The 23,403-nt window shown below is 48.6% G+C and overlaps 1 protein-coding gene across 2 annotated transcripts in view; it reads right to left on the bottom strand.

Moving 5' to 3' along the window:
* LOC149367739 (sialin-like) overlaps positions 1 to 23,403 on the bottom strand; it is a 95,602-nt gene that overhangs the window by 69,601 nt on the left and 2,598 nt on the right. Inside the window, exon 1 of one of the 2 annotated variants that reach the window (XM_089557371.1) lies at positions 3,590 to 3,637. The exons of the other annotated variant lie outside the window; for it this stretch is intronic. The gene's annotated coding sequence lies outside the window, so the exon portion shown is untranslated. Of the gene's footprint in view, positions 1 to 3,589; positions 3,638 to 23,403 lie in introns of those variants that run through there. 2 annotated transcript variants of the gene reach the window in all.

The raw sequence follows: 23,403 nt of genomic DNA on the forward strand, positions 1-23,403 counted from the left end.
CGTTTCGCCGCGCCATGCTCGCTCTCTTACGGCGCCCTTCGTCATAGAAGGCAGCTCAGATACGAGACAGAGAGGCACTGGCTGCGCTTGAACATTTAAGCCAGAGGTTTCGCTTTTAGGGCTCAGAAACTTGCGCTTTACTTCCGAATACGCCGCCGCCATTCAATATTTAATGGCCCCCTATGTGGGTGCATTCACTCTTTCAGACGCCATTTGTTATTTCGATTCAACCCTTACAAAAACAGTTTTAGACAGTCTACAGAGTGTCTATAGACTTCTGTCTATAAAGTCTATAGACTGCCTATAGATCTTGGAAAAAACAGCGCTAAACGAAAGGACAACGAAAAAGAGTACAACAGGACCGGCGCTGACTATCAACTGAAGGCTTTAATAGGAACAACACCATGCCATGCGTTCTTGGTTGTCATTGGAGTATATATTGCGTGTTGTTCCTAATAAAGCCTTCAGTTGATAGTCAGCGCCGGTCCTGTTGTACTCTTTTTCGTTGTCCTTTCGTTTAGCGCTGTTTTTTTCAAGAAACATGTACCAACTAGCTCAACTCTCCGTTTTACTGTCTATAGACAAATCCTAGAGAACAGTCTATAGGCAATACAAATGCTATGGACGGTCTATCGACAATCTATAGATTTATGGCCATACACTTTTAGTAGACTTTTATCTATAGTTTAGTTTAGTTTAGTTTATGGGGTTTAACGTCCCAAAGCAGCTAAGTCTATGAGAGACGCCGTAGTGGAGGGCTCCGGAAATTTCGACCACCTGGGGTTCTTTAACGTGCACTGACATCGCACAGTACACGGGCCTCTAGAATTTCTCCTCCAAAGAAATTCAACCGCCGCGGCCAGTATCGAACCCGCGTCTTTCGAGTCAGCAGCCGAGCACCATAACAACTGAGCCAGCGCGGCGGCGACTTTTATCTATAGACAGTCTATAGACTATGAATAGACCGAAATCAATATCTATAGGAAGTCAATAGAGTACTTAAGAAGTCTATAGACTGCCTATAGACCATTTTTATAAGGGAAAAGAAGAATATTTTCGCGTCGACCATATATCCAGGCCTCAAGAAAGCCGACCCGTCTCGCATGTTCAGCCCCTCAGACGATGATGGCCTAAGGTGGCGGGGTCATGGCCGCATGTCGACGTAGGTGAAATGAAAACAAAAGAAAAAAGTCCATGTGCTCTGCAATGAGAGGGCACGTTAAAGAACCCCAAGCATTCTAAATCAATCCGCAGCCCGACACTACAGTGTCCTTCATGCCAGTTATGTGTCGCTACAGGACGTTAATTAATGTACACACATGCTGGTCATGAATACCAGACAATTTTTCAGTTTTACAACACCAAGCGCCAGCGATTATTTTTCACGCGACGCACGATACGTCGCACAAACTGTTGCAATTCTTAGGAAGAATGCCGAAGTTGGTGAAATATACACCCGAGGGATCATATTGAAGCGGGTAGACGACGACGACGACCAAGAGCGTGGGAAGAGTAGAAGAGGACAACGAAGTTCGGACTGTGTTCTCGGTGCCGCTCGCAGCTGTTCTGTTCTATTTGTAAATAAATATATTCTTTCCCGCAACATATTTGGTGGAGGTGCGGCTTTCCCCTATGTCTACCGACGACGGAGCTCCGCAGCGGCCGCCAGTTGCCTTCACTCATCATGACCCAAGACGCCTGCCAGCAAACCTCAGCCCCGGCCATGACATCACTAGTTCTTTCTCCCCCTCGTGACCCTGGGACATTTTCTGGTACCGACAACACTGACGTCGACGACTGGATCAACATGTACGAGCGAGTGAGTACCTACAACCGCTGGGATCCGACCCTTATGCTCGCAAATGTAATATTCTATCTAAAAGACACCGCCCGGGTCTGGTATGAGACTTACGAAGACCATCTAACCAGCTGGGACGTGTGCAAAGAGAAACTCCGCGAATTGTTTGGACGGCCGCTCGGCCGAACACTAGCCGCTAAGAAGGACCTCGCCTCCCGAGCTCAAACATCTACGGAGTCCTATGTGTCCTACATTCAAGATGTGCTGGCCCTCTGTCACAAAGTTGACGCCAACATGCCCGAGTCTGACAAAGTCGGCCACATGTTGAAGGGAATCGCCGACGATGCGTTCAACTTGCTCGTATACAACAGCTGCACTACAGTCGACGGAATTATTAAGGAATGTCGACGCTTCGAGGAAGCCAAAAGCAGGCGTATTAGCCAGCCGTACACACGCCTCCCCAACACGGCTGCGACTTCTTCATGTGAAGACCTGCGACACCGGGAAACTCCAGCGCCCCCAGAAAATGTGACCCGCATCATCCGACGCGAGCTCGAAGCTATGTCCCCTGCCCCCCTGCATCTACATGATGGCGACAACCGCTTGCCTACCATCTTTCTGGTACAAGCTGTCGTCCGCCAAGAGCTTGCCAACCTTGGTTTCCAGCCCGTCAGCCCTGTACGGTCTTCACCACCACCCGAAATCACTGCGATTGCTCCTGGACGACCTTCGTACTTCACTCCACGTCGCCGAAACCCTAACGACTGGCGGACAACCGACGACAGGCCCATTTGTTTCCATTGCCACCGCATTGGCCACATCTCCCGCCACTGTCGAAATTATTGGTCCCGTCGCAGCACATACCGTCCTCTCAGCTCCCACCGCGACGACGAACAGCCCAGCCACTACACGCCCCCTCCAGCCCAGCACAGTGCTACAGTCGACGGCCAGATACCCCGCTCCAGCCGCTCCCCGTCCCCCCTGCGTCGGCAGTCTCGTTCGTCCCAACGCCGTCGCTCCTCTCCTGGCCCCTACGGACGCTCGCAAGCGGAAAACTAATCGCTGAAGTGTCTGGAGGTGATGCTGCAGTACAGCCCCAGTCCCAAAATCTTCGATTAGCCCTTCGCGCACACCATAATTTGCTCGCCATTCATGTCGATGGAGTGCCTGTGAGAGCCCTGATCGATACAGGCGCGCACGTATCCGTCATGAGTTCAGCCCTACGACGCCGCCTCCGAAAAGTACTGACCCCTGCACCCAAAGCCGTTCTCCGCGTTGCCGACGGCGGAACGCCTCATGTTGTTGGTCTATGCACAGCCCGTGTGACCATATCCGGCCGCCATACATCCTTTCTGTTCTCTGTTCTGGACCAGTGTCCTCATGAAGTCATTCTTGGCCTCGACTTCCTGTCTGAGCATTCAGCCCTCATTGAATGCGCCACTAATGTTGTTCAGCTTGACCTTCCTCTTTCTGCTGAGTCGCCGTCCCCAGTTATACACCGTCTTTGTGCTGTCGACTTTGTCCGTCTACCGCCTCAAGCCGCAACTTACATTTATTTCTCATCTGTTCCTCCTGCACCTGATGGTCACTACGTAGTCACTCCGGAACTTGACGTCGCCCTGACGCGCAGCATTGCGCTTCCACACACTGTATTTACAATGTCGGCCAACCGAGCGTACCTTCCGGTCCTGAACTTTGGTTCATCCATCCAACCGCTCCCGCAAGGCATCTCACTCGCCACGCTGTGTCCTGCTGCCGAATGTGTGATATCAGTGGTGGACAGCTGCTTACCTTCCACTCAGCAGTGCCGGTTGCCTGCGGCCCAATCAACAGCGAACCCAACGGACGACTACGCCGACATGATCGCTTCTGACCTACCGCCGATGCAAGCTCGCTATCTTAGGTGCCTCTTATCATCTTTCCGCGACATCTTCGACTTTGATAGCCGTGTTTTGGCTCGGACCTCTGTGGTGACGCATCACATAAACACCGGCGATTCCGCTCCTCTCCGCAGACGTCCGTACCGAGTGTCCAGCGCCGAACGCACCGTCATAAATCAAGAGGTGGACAAGATGCTCGCAAAAGACATCATCGAGCCCTCGTCAAGTCCTTGGGCTTCAACAGTCGTCCTGGTGAAAAAGAAGGACGGCAGCTGGCGCTTCTGCGTTGATTATCGGCACCTCAACCGCATCACAAAAAAAGACGTATATCCACTCCCAAGGATCGAAGATGCCTTAGATTGCCTCCACGGCGCCAAATATTTCTCTTCAATTGATCTTCGATCGGGGTACTGGCAAATTGCCGTTGATGAAAAGGACCGCGAGAAGACCGCCTTCGTGACGCCTGATGGCTTATACCAGTTTAAAGTCATGCCGTTCGGCCTCTGTAACGCCCCGGCTACCTTCGAACGAATGATGGACTCCCTTCTTCGTGGCTTTAAATGGTCCACCTGCCTCGGTTACCTAGACGATGTTGTGGTTTTCTCGCCTACTTTTGCCACGCACCTCGAGCGCCTCTCCAATATTCTGACAGTGTTTCGTAACGCCGGACTTCAGCTGAACTCATCGAAATGCAAGTTCGGTCGTCGCCAACTCACTATTCTCGGACACCTCGTTGACGCTTCTGGTGTACGCCCCGATCCCATCAAAATTCAAGCTGTGAAGGACTTTCCTCTTCCAAGGTCGTCGAAAGATGTGCGCAGCTTTGTCGGCTTGTGCTCGTATTTTCGCCGTTTTATCAAAGATTTCGCCGGCATCGCTCGTCCCCTCACCGATCTTCTGAAGAACGACACCCCCTTTACCTGGGGCCCTGCTCAAGAGAACTCATTTTCATCCCTCGTCCACTTGCTGACCACTCCGCCCATCTTAGCACATTTTGACCCGTCGTCTCCCACAGAGGTTCGCACCGAGGCTTCCGGATATGGCATCGGCGCCGTCCTAGCACAACGTCAACAGGGTCAAGATCGAGTCATCGCTTATGCCAGCCGCCTACTTTTAGCAGCAGAGCAAAATTACACCATTACTGAGCGCGAGTGTCTTGCCCTTGTCTGGGCAGTAGCTAAATTCAGACCCTACCTGTTCGGCCGTTCATTCGCTGTTGTCACTGATCACCACGCTCTCTGTTGGCTGTCTTCACTAAAAGATCCCACCGGTCGCCTTGGTCGCTGGGCATTGCGCCTCCAAGAATACTCATACTCTGTCGTGTACAAGTCAGGGCGCCATCACCAGGACGCTGACTGTTTATCCCGATACCCTGTGGAACCACCTGACCTAGAGGACGCTGAGACCCTGCCCTGCCTCTTAGCTATCTCTGATCTTGCCGATATTGCCAACGAACAGCGCCACGACTCATCTTTACGACCTATCTTTGATGGCATCCGTTCTGCAAACCGATCTCCGTCTCTGAACCTTTATGTGCTCCAGAACGGCATTTTGTATCGCCGAAACCTACGCTCCGATGGACCTCCGCTCCTGCTAGTGATACCCCGACGTCTACGCTCTTCTGTCCTTGAAGAACTGCACGATCTGCCGACAGCCGGTCACCTTGGCGTGTCCCGCACGTACGCTCGGGTGCGGCATCGCTTCTTTTGGCCTGGTCTCTATCGTTCCGTCAAGCGTTACGTGGCCGCTTGCGACCTGTGTCAACGTCGGAAAAGGCCCTCCACTTTGCCTGCCGGTCTTCTGCAACCCATCGACATACCTCCGGAACCTTTTCACCGTGTTGGCCTCGACCTTCTTGGCCCTTTTCCGACGTCCCTCTCCGGCAACAAGTGGATCGCTGTCGCAACTGATTATACGACTCGGTACGCCATCACGCGTGCTTTGCCGTCCAGCTGCGCTACCGATGTCGCCGATTTTCTTCTGCAAGACGTCATCCTTCACCACGGCGCCCCTCGTCAACTGCTCACCGACCGCGGTCGTTATTTTCTATCCAGAGTAGTTCACGACATTCTTCGTTCGTGTGACACGCAGCACCAGCTTGCGACAGCTTACCACCCACAAACCAATGGGCTTACGGAAAGGTTCAACCGCACGCTCACCGACATGTTAGCCATGTACGTATCGCCAGACCACCGAGATTGGGACGCAGCCTTGCCTTATGTGACCTTTGCATATAACTCTTCCCTTCATGATAGAACAGGCTATTCTCCTTTCTACCTTTTGTTTGGTAGGCATCCCACCTTGCCTTTGGACACACTCATGCCGCCTTCTTCAGTCCCCACCACTGCTTACGCTCGGGACGCCATCTCCCAGGCCACGCTGGCGCGCCAAATAGCACGTAGTAGGCTCCAAGCCTCTCAAGTTTCCCAGAAGTCAGCCTACGACCGCCGTCACCAGGCCGTCGAATTTACCCCAGGATCACTCGTCCTTCTCTGGACGCCCTCTCGTAGCTTCGGTCTCTCCGAGAAGCTCCTTTCGCACTACCGTGGCCCTTACCGTGTCGTGCGCCGTGTTACCGACGTGAACTATGAAACTGCTCCCCTTGAAACCTCGCCATCGTTCTCTGGCGCCACCACCGACATTGTCCACGTCTGTCGCCTTAAACCTTATCACGACGCTCATACGTCGCCGCCCTAACGCCGAGACGGCGTTTCAGCAGCCGGGGGTCCTGAAGCGGGTAGACGACGACGACGACCAAGAGCGTGGGAAGAGTAGAAGACGACAACGAAGTTCGGACTGTGTTCTCGGTGCCGCTCGCAGCTGTTCTTTTCTATTTGTAAATATTTGTAAATATATTCTTTCCCGCAACAATATAATCATTTTCTGTGGAGAATGTGCACAGATCGCTGGAAATTCAGAGGAAAAGATCGATATTACTACAGGCAGTAATATCGATCTGGCCCAAAAGATCGATATTAGTGCAGGCTGCAAAATCGATCTGGCCGGCAATGTTGGAGTAGGTCTCAGCAAACTATTCGAAGAACTACTTTTTACTGCGTTCGCGCGTCGCCGTGAAAACACCCTGCCTGAGATATCAAGGATGCTAAATTTCGCGAAGCAAAGAAATCACTGGTAGCTTAGCGCGCAAAAAATAAGAAAAGCTCCGAGCTGGATATGTGCACCGTTGTGCGCAAAGCGCCGAGAGCTAAATGCAGTGCCAGAACAGCGATACAAGCGCCCTTTCGTAGGTGTATATGGCATGAAAGAAGGATCGCCCTGGATTATGAGTAATTTTACGTCCTCATTAACGCGTACGCGAACATCCCGGTACACGGTGCTCAAGCACTTACCCCGAGTGCCCAACGATTTGCCGCACCCCGCACGCGTAGCGCCTCAATTAGAGCGGGCCCGTGACCGCCCCCAGAGGTGCTGTCTGCTGCGCGCGGGCGACCCTGCTGGAATCAGCGCGTGCAGTTAGCAAGCGCGCTGAACGAGAGGGGGCGGATCCCGCGCGACGTGCAGGAGGAAGCGTGCCAAGAAATGAGCGCAACATCAACAGTTCCTGAAATGCACGCGCATTTAACCGCCATGCGTGTACAACCATTGAAATACGGCGCTGTCATTGGCGGCAATTGCACACGGAGCAGATCAGAGCGAGGTTCAATGCTGCTTCCGGAAGCGGTGCGGCTTCCCTTGGTGACGGAAAGCCGTTCTCGCCGCGGCTGCGTGCCAAGTTTGTTTGTGAATGTGCAGTCCTTTTAATCACAGGTGCCGAAATGTAAGGTAGAGTTGACTTCTGTTTCCACGAACTTGAGCGAGAAATTCGAGCTTGAAATTCCTGCTGCACATCAGAAGTGATTGCTGGCGTAACCTAAGGGTCGCGTTTTGTTGTGAGAAGCGCGACCAAATTTTCAGAAACCAGCGAAGCATTGTAAAAGGGTGCCCTTTGTAGTTCTGGCTTTAATTCTTCGAGGTCCACATCTGGCCACCTGTTCTGACGCACTTGCAGTTTGCCGCGGTGGCTCAGCGGTTACGGTGCTCGGCTGCTGTCCCGAAAGACGCGGGTTCGATCCCGGCCGCGGCGGCTAGAATTTCTTTGGAGGAGAAATTCTAGAGGCCCGTGTACTGTGCGATGTCAGTGCACGTTAAAGAACCCCAGGTGGTCCAAATTTCCGGAGCCCTCCACTACGGCGTCTCTCATAGCCTTAGTCGCTTTGGGACGTTAAACCCCAGAAACCAACCAACCAGCACTTGCAGTTTCTTCAGGCATATCCTCCTCTCGGATGAATTAGCACTAGTTTCTACCTCAGCCGAGTGCCTGACTAGTAAATGCCAATGAAGAAATCAGATGGGCGCAGTTCGCAGGGAAAATGGCGCGTGGCGGGCGTCCCTGGCTCTTCAGATTAAAATGACTCTTTCGAAAGTATTTTTCGCCACACAGCCAAGGCGCTTTATGTCAATATGTGGTTCGCTGCCAGCGTGCCGGGAATACGCGCTGAGTATGCATACGAACCTTAGCGCATTCCGATACACGGGAAAACTGGAACTGATCAAGGTTTGATTTATGCGCGTTTAACGTCCCAAAGCGGCTCAGGCTGAGGGACGCCGTAGTGAAGGGCTCCGGAGATTTCGGACCACCTGGGGTTCTTTAACGTGCACTGACATCGCACAGTACACGGGCCTCTTGAATTTCACTGCGATCGAAATTGAACCTCCTTGGCCGCGATCCAACCAGTGTCTTTCGGGTCAGCAGCCGAGCGCCGTAACCATTCGGCCATCGCGGCAGACGGAACTGGCTATGTTCTGCTCACTCTTCGAATGGAATTTACCGCAAACGGGAAGGAGAAGGATAAAAAGCACGTCGAGGCAAATGTTTCTTCATACTGATTGTAGCCTCTGTAATCCTCTGTAATGCTGAAATGTTTCGACCAAAAAGCAAGCTCGACGAAAGTCCTCAAGGGCGAACAGCTCACAATGGGAAGCCCTACCTTCAGAGAGAACGGATATGCGTTCGGTCGTGCATAGAGCCAATTCTACGTAACTTGTTTTTAGCTGAACTTGACAAGGCTGTTGCCAGTCGCTTGTAGTGCATGGATGTAATCAAAAACATTGGAATTGTTGACGATTTTCAATTCGTTCTTAGAGGAGACACCGGTTTACTAGTGTCAAGGGCTGTAAGCATTCTAATTATCATGCAAGTTGGCTTTAATCCTCTTTTTTAACAAGTGAACTGCCTACAAATTACTTCATCACATTTTTATCCCTTAATATCATTTTTGACGCGTCTCGCACTTGCTGGGACTATCAGCCGGACAGTGACAAAGCCGTCTTGAAATATGAAATAAAAAAAGGAATGTAATTCTTCTTGATTGCTTGGTAAACACAAGCACTTTGTAGTGTTGCCACACATCCAGAAGACAATCCACAATCCGAAAAGTATTGGGCAATGGGCGAACAATGCTATCGTCATGTGCAAGGTATGGAAAACAGATAGCAGCAAAGTGCGGGGACACGCAATAAACCGTCAAAAACCGCTTTCACTTATGGTGAAGGTGTCGTGTATCGGATTTGCTTGTGATGTGGAAGGCAGTATATCGGGCAGACTGGGAGATGTTTAAACGAGCGACTAACGTAGCATCTGCCTTAAACAAGCACTTGACGGCTGAATTTCACCGGGGAAGTTGTGCGAAACTGCACGCCTTCACCGGAGGGTTACGTAACTAGCACTGAGGGTACGTGCGCTGGCGAAGCGTTTGATGAACGAACGCACTTAGAAGGTAGTTATTAGTTTATGGGGGTTTAACGTTCCAATGCTACTCAGGCTATGAGGGGCGCTTCTGTGAAGGGCTACGAAAATTTCGGCCAGCTGGGGTTCTTTAGCACACACTGACAACGCATGGTACACGGGCTTCTAGAATTTAGCCTGCATCGAAATTCGACCGCCACGGCCGAGATAGAACCCGCGTCCTTCGGGTCAGCAGCCGAGGGCCATAACCACTGAGACACTGCAGCGTACTTAGAGGGTAGAATGTGAAGGTGATGCTAGGGCATTTTCCAAAGCGAGACTCAATCCCATGTATTTCAACCATGCAAATAGAGAAGATGAATACAAGAAACTCGAATATTAGAAGAGAAATGTTCAACGACGGAGCGAGTGGGCATCGCAAGCAACACATTACGCCGAACGAAGGGACGCTTGACGTCAACAGTGGCTGCTTAGCAAGAGATTTACCGTACGCCTGAAAAGCAGTACAAAATTACCTTCGGTGACCCACCATGGGTGTATGTAAGGATTCGCGCGCCCAAAAAGTGGTCCCTTTTAAAAAGGAGACCTAGAAGAGTTGAGTAGGAACACGTTTACGACGTCCGACTGTAATCGGCGCAAAGCACTGAAGCCTAACAAGCCGAGAACCTTGCCACAAACGGCGCGTACGAAGGCTTAAACTGGAAGCAGATATAAATAATCAGGTGAATGCGGTGGCGATTAAAAGGTGCGGCCCACGGTGCGCCGCGCAAAGGTGTGAGCTGAATAAATAGATATGCACGAGGCAAGAAAAGCGCACAGCTCTGATTTTAGACGGCGATTTTCCTGCATCGGCCAAGCCCACCTGCCTCTGCAGAGCGGGTGCGCGGCTCTGCCGTAATATGCCTGGCGGTGGCCCTGTTTTCGTTTTCCGCAACTGACCCCCTCCCGCTGCGTCGCCGGGCTGTTGCAGCTTCCACGAGGTAGAACGCATGCTCTATAAGGCGGGGAGAGCATTCACCGGCCCCATCGGGGAGCGGCTCTGATCGCTGGGTTTGTAATGCACTACAGAGAGGAGTCTTCTGGTACACACTACATCATCAGCCTGACTACGCCCACTGCCTCTCCCATGTCTCTCCAATTAACACTGTCCTTTGCCAGCCACGGTCACCGTATCCCCGCAAATTTCTTAATCTCAGCCGCCCACCTTACTTTCTGCCGCCACCTGCTACGCTTGCCTTCTCTTGGAATACCCTCAAGGACCAGCGGTTATCTTGCCTTCGCATTACATGCCCTGCCCAAGCCCACTTCTTCCTCTTGATTTCAACTAGGATGTCATTAACGCGCGTTTGTTCTCTCACCCACTCTGCCCGCTTCCGATCTCTTAACGTTACACCAATCATTTTTCTTTCCATAGCTCGCTGCGTTGTCCTTAACTTAAGCTGAACCCTCGTTTCTCAACCATTTGCACTGAATGCCGCCTGTACCTCCTGAGAGAGCATTAAATGCAGACAACATGTATCCCTCTTGTCGCATCTCCAAACTCTCCGCGACTTCTCAGCAGTGCTTTCTGAAGAGTCGATGACTGCGACGGGAGCATCGACGGAAGGTTGCACAAAACGGGGCGCGAGGCGTGAGGGGCAAGATGGACACTGTAGAAATAGGTTAGTCTCTCTGGGTTAACGTTCCGGCCTGGTCACTTTCCTTCATGATCGAGATAGGCGCAATCCTCTAAACAGATCAACGCCTGCATTTTAAAGTGTATTTTCGAAAACGCCACGTTCCAGCACTAAATTACTAAAAAATTCTGCGGTACTGAAAAAGACGTTTCTTTTCTTTACTTGAAGTACGTTATTCATGAAACAGCGTACCTATGAATGCGTCACATGAAGAGGGAACCTGTAATGCAAGGAAGGGTTTAAAATGATTGCACTTCACGCTGCATTTTTCTATTGAGCCCTTTAACTATAATGTTGAATTTGTCCCTCCTACTCAATGACCTTTTGTCGGCCCTTGGAATTTTTCGGTATTAAGCCCTATTGACTTATTCAGTTCAGTTAAGTTCATCATCATCACCATCATTATCATTTATTTGACCCTTAAAGGCCCCTGGGGGGGTAATACATAAGGGGGGGGGGGAGTAGTACATTCAACATGACTCACATTGATGGGGAAAAAAAATTAAAAAGACGAAAAAAAACACACAACAAAAGCATAAAGAGAAATAAAGTCACGAAAGGGAAAAGAAACAATTTATACAGCAAGATAACACATCAGACGTTCTTTCAACCTTACTGGATCGCGTTCAATGACAACCGATTCTGGAAGCCGATTCCAGTCTTGAATAGCGGCTGGCAAAAAAGATTTGTTAAAGGCATTAGTTGATCCGTGTAAACGTTGGATGCTTATGGAGTTGAATAAACGGGATGACGTGCGCACAGGAGGGACTCGAAGGGACTCGCGTAGGTTAGGAAAATTGTGACATAATTTGTGCAATAAACATAAGCGAGAAACTTTGCGTCTAAGGGCTAGTGGGCTGATAGCGATGGACGACTTGATAGCGGTAATGCTGTGGTGAAAATCGTAATCTGAAGTAATAAAGCGTGCCGCACGATTCTGAATGGATTCAATGGTGTTAATTAAGTAAGCCTGGTGAGGAGACCAAATTGCTGATGCGTACTCAAGTTTAGTGCGAATGAAAGTCTCGTATGCTAGTTTACGGATTGACTGCGGAACAGTGAAAGTGACCTTCTAAAAAAACCCAGTGTTTTTGATGTATCAGCAACGAGTTGAGTGATGTGTTTTTCCCACGTCAGTTTGCTGCTGATTGTGACACCTAAGTACTTGTATGATTCAACCTGCGAAAGGATAGTTGATTGAAGAGAATAAGGATACGTAATATTGGAATGCTTGCGGTAAATTTGCATAAATTTGCATTTAGTGATGTTCAGCTCCATCAACCATTCGGCACACCAGTTATCTATTTTTTGTAAGTAATTTTGTAGGATAACCTGGTTGTCGTGAGAGGAAATGCGACAATATAACACACAGTCGTCCGCGAAAAGACGAATGGACGAAGATATGCCGGGTGGGAGATAATTGATAAATATGAGAAAGATCAGGGGCCCAAGCACAGAACCCTGCGGCACGCCTGAAATCACTTCATGAGTTGCTGAATGATAACCGCCGATGACGGTATATTGAAACCGGTTAGTGAGGAAACAGTTAATCCAGGATAATGTGAGGGGATCAATATTGAGGCAAGAAAGTTTAGACATAAGACGTCGGTTCGGGACGCGATCGAACGCTTTTGAAAAGTCTAAAAATATGACATCGGTTTGAAATAATGATTCCAAATGCAAATGAAGGTCAGTAGGTAATTCAAAAAGTTGTGTCTCGCATGAGAGACCGGGGCGGAAGCCATGCTGCTTAGAAAAGAAAAATGAGTTTTTATGAAGGTGGCTGGCGACTTGAGAGTATATAATGTGTTCTATGAGCTTACATGCAATGCACGTTAATGAAATTGGGCGATAGTTGGACGGATTTGAGCGGTTTCCTGATTTGAATACTGGCACTACCTTGCTTAGTTTCCAGTCTTCCGGAAGTGAGCTGTCGGTTAATGACTGGGTGAATATAATTTGCAAGATCAGGCTAGAAATTATTTTAGTGGACTTCAGAATCTTCGGGGGAGGTTGTCAGGGCCGGGGCTGGTAGAGAACTTAAGGCTGTCAATACGTTTCTCGATTCCTTCTGCAGAAACATGAATGGAAGGCATCTGGTTGAGGTGTGAGCGAGGTAAGACCGGCGTGTTTTGAGCAGGTTCGTGAGTGAAAATGGATGAGAAGTATGAATTCATTACATTGGAGCGCTGCTCTACCGGCACCAGAGAACCGCCTTCGTTAAGCAAGGAAATATTATGGTTTTTACTACGCGGAGGAGTAAGAACGTTCCAAAACTTTGGAGGGTTGATGCGGAGGATGCTCAGTAGGTCTAGATGATAAAACTTTTTCTGAGAACTTTTTAAAAGCTTATTGTAATCCCTCAGAGCAGTAAAATATTTTTCCCATTTAAGAGCAGAATTTGATATTTTGGCAGCGCGGAAAAGGCTTTTTTTCTTTTGCGATAGTTTTCTCAAAGCATTGGAAAACCAGGGTTTGCCTGCGTCACCACGAATGGAAACGAGTGGTACATAGGTATGAATTAGAGATAAAAGTGTGTGTTTGAAAGCCATCCAGTTTTCGTTTACTGATCTTCTTTTAGCAGATTCGCGAAAGGAAAGGTAGAACAGTTCGAACTCTTCCTTGATGCGGGTGAAATCCGCACTGTTATAGTCGCGTATGTGTTTAATGGATGGTTGACGAGCAGGTGCTTGAATGGATAGGTTGAATAACAGCATTTTATGATCACTCAGACCATCGACACACGACATAAAATCTATTAATTCTGCATCCGTGACAAGAACTAGATCAAGTGTGTTGAAATAACGAGTAGGTGCACTGACTGTTTGAATAAAGTTAAACAGAAGTATTAGGTCAAGAAACGCTTTAGACAGAGGGGAGGATCCAGTTAAGTTGGCCCAGTTAATATCGGGGAAATTGAAATCGCCGCAAAGTATACAATTAGCGCGGGGAAAGCGACAATTCAAGTCGAGCACGATTGAATGCAGTTCGTTAGTAAAGGAAATGTCACAATCAGGCGCGCGATAACAAGCAATCAGTACGTATGTGATTCCAGAAAATGAAAAGTTAACACACAGAATTTCTTGACGGCAGCTAATATCAATAGTGAAGGAAGGCGTGCAGTGCTTAATGAAGACGAGTACGCCGCCACCCCTTCGACCGAGCCTATCGCGCCTGTGAATGGTGAATGCTGCAATGTTATCAAGTAGTTCGTCGTTCCGAATGTCAGCAGTCAACCAAGTCTCTGTGAATACCGCGATATCGGTGCTGTTATCGTCTAGAATAGCTTCTATAGATTCCTTCTTGGGCATGAAACTACGTACGTTGGCAAGCAAGGTAGGCATGGCTCGACATTCAAAAACTGTCGCAGGTGCTACAAGTGGCTGACATGGCGGCAAGAACGGGCGCCGGTACGTTCGCGATGACTGCTATGCTTTAACTTCTTGCACGTTTCAGATTCATCATCGTAAATGTACTGTTTGCTGCCAATAACAAGTTTGTCGAAGCGCATCTTGAAGGTTGAGTTGCTCTGCTGGCCGTACGCGAAGAGTTTCCCTCGAGCTAATCTAACACGTGCAGAATAATCTTCGCGAACTTTATACTCCGAATCTTTCAGCTTAGGGCCAGCAGAGAGGATTTCGGACTTCTTTTTAAAGTTGGCCAGTTTTACAATAATGGGAGGCTTCTACATTCACGGAACTGTCCCATTCTGTGGGCGCGTTCAACTTCAGCACTTTCGAGAGTTATGGCCAGCTGCTCAGAACAAAAATTGATACTGGATGACTCAGATTCTTCCCAAGTTTCACTCTTAACGTCGGGAATGCCAAAAAAGATCAAGTTAGAGCGCCGGAGACGATTCTCAGAGTCGTCGCATTTCTTCGTGAGCGCCCTAATGTCTGACGATATCTTACCAATAGTAGGATTGGTGTCCAGACTTGTTTCGCGTTCCTGGGATTTGTAGGTCTCTACGAATTTTCCAAGTGCGTCAACACGGACAGAAAGACCACTGACCAGGTTGTCTATTTTGGTTTGCGCAGATCGGATTGTTGCAACTTCGGCAAGTATTGCGTTTTGGGTGAGTTCTATACGTACTATTGCTGCTGATATGGTTTCAAGAGATGCGGTTGGATCACCGGTGGGACCGGGGTTCAATTCAATGTCACCAGACAAGGCTAGATGCAAAAAAGTGAGATATGCGCTTAAGCAATATGAACAAAGCGATTCACAAAGTAATCGGCGACAGGAATACAGAGGGTCAGGGGGGCACGACACCGCAAACAAGAAAGGGTTACTCGAGCGAATGCAAGGTTGGGGTAGGTAACTGACCTGCAGTAGAAAGGGTGATTTCATGCTCTAGTTCAGTTCAGTTTATTTTCCTTAAAGGCCCCCTTGTATCGGGGGTATTAAATAAGGGGTGGGATTTTAATGAATTTAGTAAACAAAGCAGCGAATATTATTTAGCACTGAAGGTGATCGGTTAGATGTTCTTACTTATGCCCTGCGAATTATGGTTTATGAATTAAAAAAATGGCCCAAACAGGCACGGAATGGATATGCACATCACGCAAACTTATCGGTCTGCACTAGCTAATAATGTTCTAATTGAATTTTGTGCATGGTGGAAATTATGAATTCCGTGGGGAGCTTGGCGCATGATAGCCTCAGTCGCTTATGCGCCAATAAACTAAACTCAACTCAACTATGAATTCCGTGGAAGCCACATTGCATGTTCGTTCATTAATTGTTAAACGCGCATGCGTACATGAGCTTGTCGCCTGGTCGGATAACTTTCCTGAGATGAAATCCGTTCTGTTGCTGTTCCTGTCTTGTAAAGAACACTTGCTTGTGAGCCCACTGACGTAAATGAAGATTCTCGGCCACTGGCCGTGCCGATCGTCGGTGGTGAAGGCCTCCAAAGCACTGCTCCGCTTCTTGAGAACTACTGGCCTGCATGATAGGCTGTGACTTCAAAGAACGCTGACATTTTAGAGTGACCTCAATTTTCTGTTACTCTCCTTTCTCTTTCTTTTTTTTTTATCCCCTCACTCCTTTCCCCCCGTGTGGGGTAGCAAACCGATTATTCTTCCGGTTAACCTTCCTGCCTTCCCTCTTCTGCCTCCTCCTCCTCCTGCTTGTGAGGTCCAAATTTGGCGTTCCGTTTTTCTTCTTCTCATATGGCAGAACTGGACGGTTGTTGTGCAGTGAGCTAGGAAGGAGAACAAAGGGCTGCGACATTTTTCGTTCTTCCCTCGAGCCAAGCAGAGACAGCGCTAGCCGTGCGGCAGCCGCCTACTCCCAACACCAACCCCTTCATCAACGTGGCCATTGCGCCGGGGTTCATCCTGTATTTACACTGAGCAGCAGCTGAACCCACTGGTTTTATGGTATTTGCATGCGAAACCAAAATCAATAATTGAGTCGGAAGAAAATCCAGAATGCTGCTATCGTTACAAAGTATCCTAGCAATAAAACAACTACAAAAGTTGTGAGTTCATATTTTCCTGTAGCAGTATTGTACACTGAAATCTTTCGAGAAGATTCGCTCTAGAAAATAGCGGATTTCATCGCTGAAGCCCTGGGTTGAGGGACTCATCTTGCTCCATTTGGCAGAGTTCGAAACTTGACACGAGAAGAGAGGACATACGTAATTTGCCGATGATGAGGGTATAATAACATACTCAAGGAGGACAAATCGTTCATCTGCACCGGATACTTCATACCTCCACACCCTGCTCCCAAAGAAAAAAAAAAGAGAGAATAGGAAGAAAAAAAGAAAGGAACGCAACGCGAGACAATAATCAGGTGACCTCTAAGAAAACGATTTCACCCTGGTGAGAACATCGAGTGGACACTAATACATTTGCTACCTGACTTGGCAATATGCAAGGCCTCAGTCACCTTTCTAATGGGTCGCCCGCAATGCTTGAAAAGAGCCATGAAAGAAATTCACTGCTGTAACCTATATCCCCAATGTATTTTTTTGCGCGTGCTAAGCTTGCTTTAATGTCACTCATACGAATGATTTATGGCATCATATATTTTATCACATCCTGCCCGTTTCTGAGATGTGTTTCAACACTGACTGGCAGACAGCGCTTCCAGGAAGTAGCGAAAGATGACAGTTTGTACGTAACGACGTTGACTGAAAAAGCCTTGTCGGATAGACTAAGCGCGGCGGAACAGGCTTTCCAGCACACCAGACGAACAACGTGTTGTTTGTATGGCGGGAGGCACACTTGGCGCGTCAAGGAAAGTCCGACTTGTAACGACAAGCACTTTATGTATCGTCCAGTTGGCAACAGGTAAAGAGACATCGTCCACTTCTGGAATGGCGCAGGGAGGCAGCACTCGAACCCTCACGTTCCGGCTACCCGACCTCTGAGAGCACTGCCAACACAACGTGGTCGTTTCGAGAAACTTGCCGAACAGCAAGCCAGCTCGATGCCCGCTTTCGACGCGCAGGCAAACGTCGAGCGAGCCTTTCTAAACAAGCGAGTGGCCGACTTCCCGAACTCGCTGAAAGGCAAATGGCATTACACGCTGCACGTCGAGATGGTCTAGCGGGCCTCCGAGAATGACACCATAAAGGAGAGATCGAGCTAGTATAGCGGGCCTCCGAGAACGGCACCATAAAGGAGAAAGCGGCCTCTCCGCGCCGCTTCCTGTTTCGGAGGCTTTGTCTCCCCGGTCCCCGCAGACGACGAAGCGCTGAATGGGTGCTTCATAATGGCCGGCCCGCGCTGGGGTCAGCGGGGGACCGTCGCCGAACGCGCGTCAGGGCCTCCCGGAAAGGCGGCGCGACGACCCACATTCCCCGCCCGGCCCAGGTGCAGCTGCTCTCGAAGCACGCTGCACCAGGAACGAGGAATCGCGCGAGAAGAAGGGCATTCTTCTAATTGCGACGGTCCGGCCTCGGACGCGATGCAGTTGGGAGGCGCGGACACTTTCCACCCCGTGTTCGTGATTCGCGCACGCTCGACCTTCCAACGCGTGCTGCGTTTCAGAGGGCGCGGTGGTAACGCGTTCTCAGGTTCCTCTACCGCCATGCTCTTGGATCGCACGAATTAGCCAAGGCAACGTGAGGAGTGAATACCGAGACGCACTGAGTATTTTCGACCCGCCGTGGTGGCTCAGTGGTAAGGCGCTCGTCTACCGAGCCGGAGTACCCGTGCTCGAACCCGACCGCGGCGGCCGCGTTTCGATGGAGGCGAAACGCAAGAGGCGCCCGTGTGCTGCGCGATGTCAGTTCACGTTAAAGATCCCCAGGTGGTCGAAATTATTCCGAAGACCTCCACTACGGCACCTCTTCCTCTCTTTCTTCCTTCATTCCTACCTTCCTCCCTTCCCTTACGGCGCTGTTCAGGTGTCCGAAGAGATATGTGAGACAGATACTGCGCCATTTCCTTTCCTCAGAAACCAATTTACCAATTTACTAAGTATTTTCACGAGGAATGGGCCATTTCTGTCACGATGGAGGCCGTAAACTCTAGCTGTCCCAAAGACCGGTTACCGTCCTTGAGAACACAGCTCGAACCAAATGGAATCCGACCTACTCCAAGCGATTTCCGTTTGCTTCAGAATCTGTTTTCTGCGCTTTCAAGTAGTAGTTTTTCATTAGGTTTGAAAGCATGTGTGCTGTGCGGATTGCGAACGGCAACCGTGACCCACTACTGCGATAGCTTGACCTTCGTCAGCAATGTAGGCGACGCACGGTCGCGGAAGCAGGAAAACAAAGCTCGAGGCTTTCTTCATAGGCTCGCAAGGAGCAGGTGCTCAGATTCCGATATTCAAAAGCACTACATAGTAGTCATTGAAACCGGAGGGGGTCCACCTTGTCGGCATTTTAAACTAAATGCGACCAGCTTTGCATGACCAGCTGCAATATGGTGCCAGTGTCATCTTGTGGCCGACTTCGGGGGCTCTAATAGAATTCGCGGACAAAGCCTTAACCGCGAACAATTCCACACATATTGCGTCAACGCTACCTTCAGATGTTGTCTGCACGCAAGAGTATCCAGACAAAAAAAATGCGGCTTTCTTGGAGCTCATGCTTAGCATTCTAACGTGAGTGTCTGTCATGCGCTGCTGTTTAAACGTACAGCCTTTGTCAGAAGTTTAGAGCCCAGGGGGTGTGCTTCTGGGCGACACTGCTTTGCTCGTAATGCGTCCCCAGCGTCCCAAATCTCCTGAAGGTAGGAAGATTTTTGGCCCTGCTCCCTCCGATGCGTAGAACTTCCATGAGTGCTACAGGAGCGCCACAATAGCGCTTTGAAGCAAACCCCCTGGGCTCTAAACTTTTGACAAAGGGTGTACGTTAAAGCACAATAGGAGATATTTTCAAAAGCAGTGCGCAACATAAGCAAGCCTCAAGCTAAGTCACGCCATTTGTGAAAACTATTTGGTACATTTCTCCCCAAGGGAGATGAGGAGCAGTATTCTTAAATGGTTGCGTGAAAACACGTGGTGAGATAACCAGAGCAGGAGATCAAAGTCGGTGCCAGATGTTGCCTCATAGAGCTGCTTCTCTTTACCTCGCCAGACACGTGCGCCGCAAGGTTGTAACTAAAACTCAGAATCTATCAACCGCTCCTCTTCTTCCGGATGGACAGCGCTTTGGGCAAGCCTCGTCACACTTGGCGTTGCGCGGCGACCGATTAAGGAACCTCATCAGCATCCCGTCAGTATTCAGTTCTGTGATCAAAGTTTTCTGACGCCTTATCTAGCGAGAAATAACACAAATATTCACGTGCAAGTAAGATTTACATACATCAAAGGAAGCAAACATTTAGAACTTCCACAACGCGAGCGAAGGGCTTGAAGGGGGTCCATATTATTCTATCTTGGAGTGCACGTTACTGGGCGAGCTGATGAATCAGTATTGTGGAATAAAACAACACAAAAAAAACAGGGCGTAGAAAAGAAAACAGGCACGAGCGCTCACTAGCAACTGAATGCATGTTCTCCTTCCATTACATTGTACTTTTCTGAGTAACACAGAGAAAACTGTTTTTAAAGCATTCGGCTAGAGGAAAAACTAGATCAACTAACTGTTAGTTTATTGATAATACCAGAAGTCACCTTGATTGTTTGGTGTGGTTTGGTTTATTGGGGTTTAACGTCCAAAGCAACTCGGGCTATGAGGGACGCCGCAGTGAAGGGCTCCGGAAATTTCGACCACCTGGGGTTCTTTAACGTGCACTGACATGTGATTTTATCAATCATTCGGCGACATATTTTCAGCAAGTATGACTATGGCTTGATGCAGGATTTGAATTTATGGTTAATTAACTGCCGAGGGTATTTTGATGAGTAGAAACAGTGTGGGAAGAGAAAATTTTCTGTTTAGCCGCACAGCCGACGAAAGTCAGAACGAGGGCTGCTCCCGTTCTGCTAAATCGAGGCTCCAGTTCTCGGCAAACTGAGGCGGACAGAAACCGTGGCAAAGCCGGAGGCAGAACTGGCGCCGAAATTGGAACGCCTCCAAGTCGAATCATCCGTCCCAGCGGTAGCCGTCATTGCAATTTATGGGTCCTTATTTGTGAAATAGTCTTGATTAAAATGTTCAAATTTCACCTGCTCTTCATGCCTTTCAAAAACAATTAAAACATTTTCTACTAAATTCATCCTAGTCTACATTCTTTAGTGCTTGGGTTTGTGTTTTTTGTCTAAAAATAACATGTTTATTTGATGTTTTCACTAGTATCCAGTGCCTACTGCTGCAATATGCTTATTGCTATATAGTTGCGTATTTCTTGCTGTCGTCTACATCATATGTATTAGCTTATAGTGGTCGGGACCCTTAAACAAATTTTGTTGGGTCCCTGAAGTTGTGTGTTTGTACTTCATATTTTATGCTAAATAAATACACTTTCTTCTTATTCATAAGAAAAACAAAACAAGGAAGAAAAACTCGGGGGCCCTCTTAGCTGAATCATTCAGAAAAAAATACGATCGAATTTAGATCGCCTGCTATCGTGTCAAAATGTGCGTCTTAGGTTCTCGCGGTTTTCCCGCCAAAATTCTGGTTCGAACCGGTTTTATTGTCCTTATTGGTATGCGTGAGTTATTACCTCCTAGAGTGATGGGGCTCATTGTGGGTGGTGCAGCGCGAAACAGACGGAAGACAAAGTAGAAGACCCCACGGACGCCATTATTTGCTCTGAAAATGATTTTTTAGAGAAAAACACACCTTTCTCGCATCGGAATCATGTGAAGCCGAAGAGCCTAGAGCACTTGCACAAATCACTTTCAAATTCGTTTTACACATTAGGCCAGCTATTCATCCTAATATAATGCTGGAGTACCTAACATCGGATTATCGTGAAAAGTTATACAAATTCCACCACTAATCCACCCTAGTCCATCCGCTAATTTCGACTAATCCACCTTAAGAACCGGGCAGAGAAACCAGCAGGACAGGACGCGTACACAAGAGAAGGAATGCACGCGTACACGCGCTGTGTACGCGTCCTGTCCTGCTGGTTTCTCTGCCCGGCACCAACTGGCCCACCAAGATACACTTCTACAACTCCACTTTAAGAAATTTTGTGCAGTGGGCCAACTTTTAAAATTTTTGAGGACTTCTGAAAGTTCTGGAGGCGGGCCAACTTCCAAATCTCGGGGGTCCTCAGATTTTCAATTCTGGGGTGGCTTATGATTGGTTAACTGGTGGTCACGTGATGTTGACGACGTAACGGCCATCTCAACAAATCAGGGAACTTCGAGACAGAGAAGCCGGATATTTTGGGAGACGACAACTTCAATCATCATCATCATCATCAGCCTGACTACGCCCGCTGCAGAGCAAAGGCTTCTTCCATGTCTCTCCAATTAACCCCGTCCTTCGCCAGTTGCGGCCACCTCATCCTCGCAAACTTCTTAATCTCATCCGCCCACCTAACTTTCTGCCGCCCCCTGCTACGCTTGCCTTCTCTTATAGTCCACTCCGTTACTCTTAACTGACGTCGCACAGCACACGGGCCTCTAGAATTTCGCCTTCAAGAAATTCAGCCGCCGCGGCCGGGATCGAACCCGCGTCTTTCGGGTCAGCAGCCGAGCGCCGTAACCACTGAGCCACCGCGGCGGGAAACATGAAACATGAACATGAAACATTTGAAACATGATACATGGCGTAGTAACACGCTGCACACAGCGAGACAACAAAATTTCCTATATGCACTCTTCACTAAGAAGGTGTCCCGTCCGTTTTCTGAAACCAGACGGTGAATTAGATTCAGACAAGGCGTCGACGAGCTAGGGGTAAGGTTTGAGCCCTTCGGGACTTTTAGTGCTAGCTATCGGTATTGTGTACGAAGTTCGAGCTCTATTTTTAACATCCTTGTCATCAATTAAATATAAGTACAATTATGACGTGGTAGAGGATGTAAGAAATGTTGAACCAGAAGTTTTGACGCCATGGTACATCGGCATAGCGAGGCTTAACCAAACGTGCTGAAAACTAAATATCTTATAGGTATCTTTGAAATATAACTGGGGTGTGCTCATGTCATGCTTAATTTGCAATTTTTCTCACGGCCTTCTTTTGTACCGCGTGTAGTCTTTTATGTGGTTCTTGTTGCAGTGTCCCATTCTAAAAGGCGATAATATAGACGTGTGTAAATTAGCGCGTAGTGCAGTTGGCGTTCAAACTACATTGGTATCATAAACCTTACGCTGACTTAACATGCCAGTGATTTTTGCGATATGAGTACTTTAGTGCGAGACGTGATGAGTTCAGTTCAAATATTCTTGAAAATAAACTGCCAGAAACTTGTAAAATAAACTCAAAATCCCAGAAAATGACTTGGCAAGTCAGACGAGAACAAAAGAAAAATAAGATAGTCTTCGAAGAATTTTTTGTTGGGCTAGTTGGTAGTTATTCATAATTAAATTCAAAGGCGCCAAACCATACGCACACACACACACAGGAGAAGAAAGACGAGACAGAGCGCCACTCACAACTAATTTAATGTGCAGAAAAACACGTACATATATGTCACTGTCGGCGCATGCGCAAGGAAGACATTCAGCTTCGTGAAGATAAGCAGCGATCAAAAAACGCTTTTTCAGCCTTATACAGGTTTATCGACGTTTCGCTGACGCACAAGTTGCCCCTCTTTTCGATATGGAATGCTTCTATCAGTTCTCTGGCTTTTGTCACACTACTCTTTGCCAAAATCCGCACATCAGAAAAGCATGGTTCACAAGTACGCGACGGGCAGGTTCTGATGTGCATGGGTAAATGGGGGCCATCTTTATTCTGTTCTACATTTCTTTGGTGTTCTCTGATCCGCTCATTGACAC

Source organism: Amblyomma mixtum, chromosome 1 (assembly GCF_055824585.1).
Source record: "Amblyomma mixtum isolate Tamu chromosome 1, ASM5582458v1, whole genome shotgun sequence".
Lineage (NCBI taxonomy): Eukaryota > Metazoa > Arthropoda > Arachnida > Ixodida > Ixodidae > Amblyomma > Amblyomma mixtum.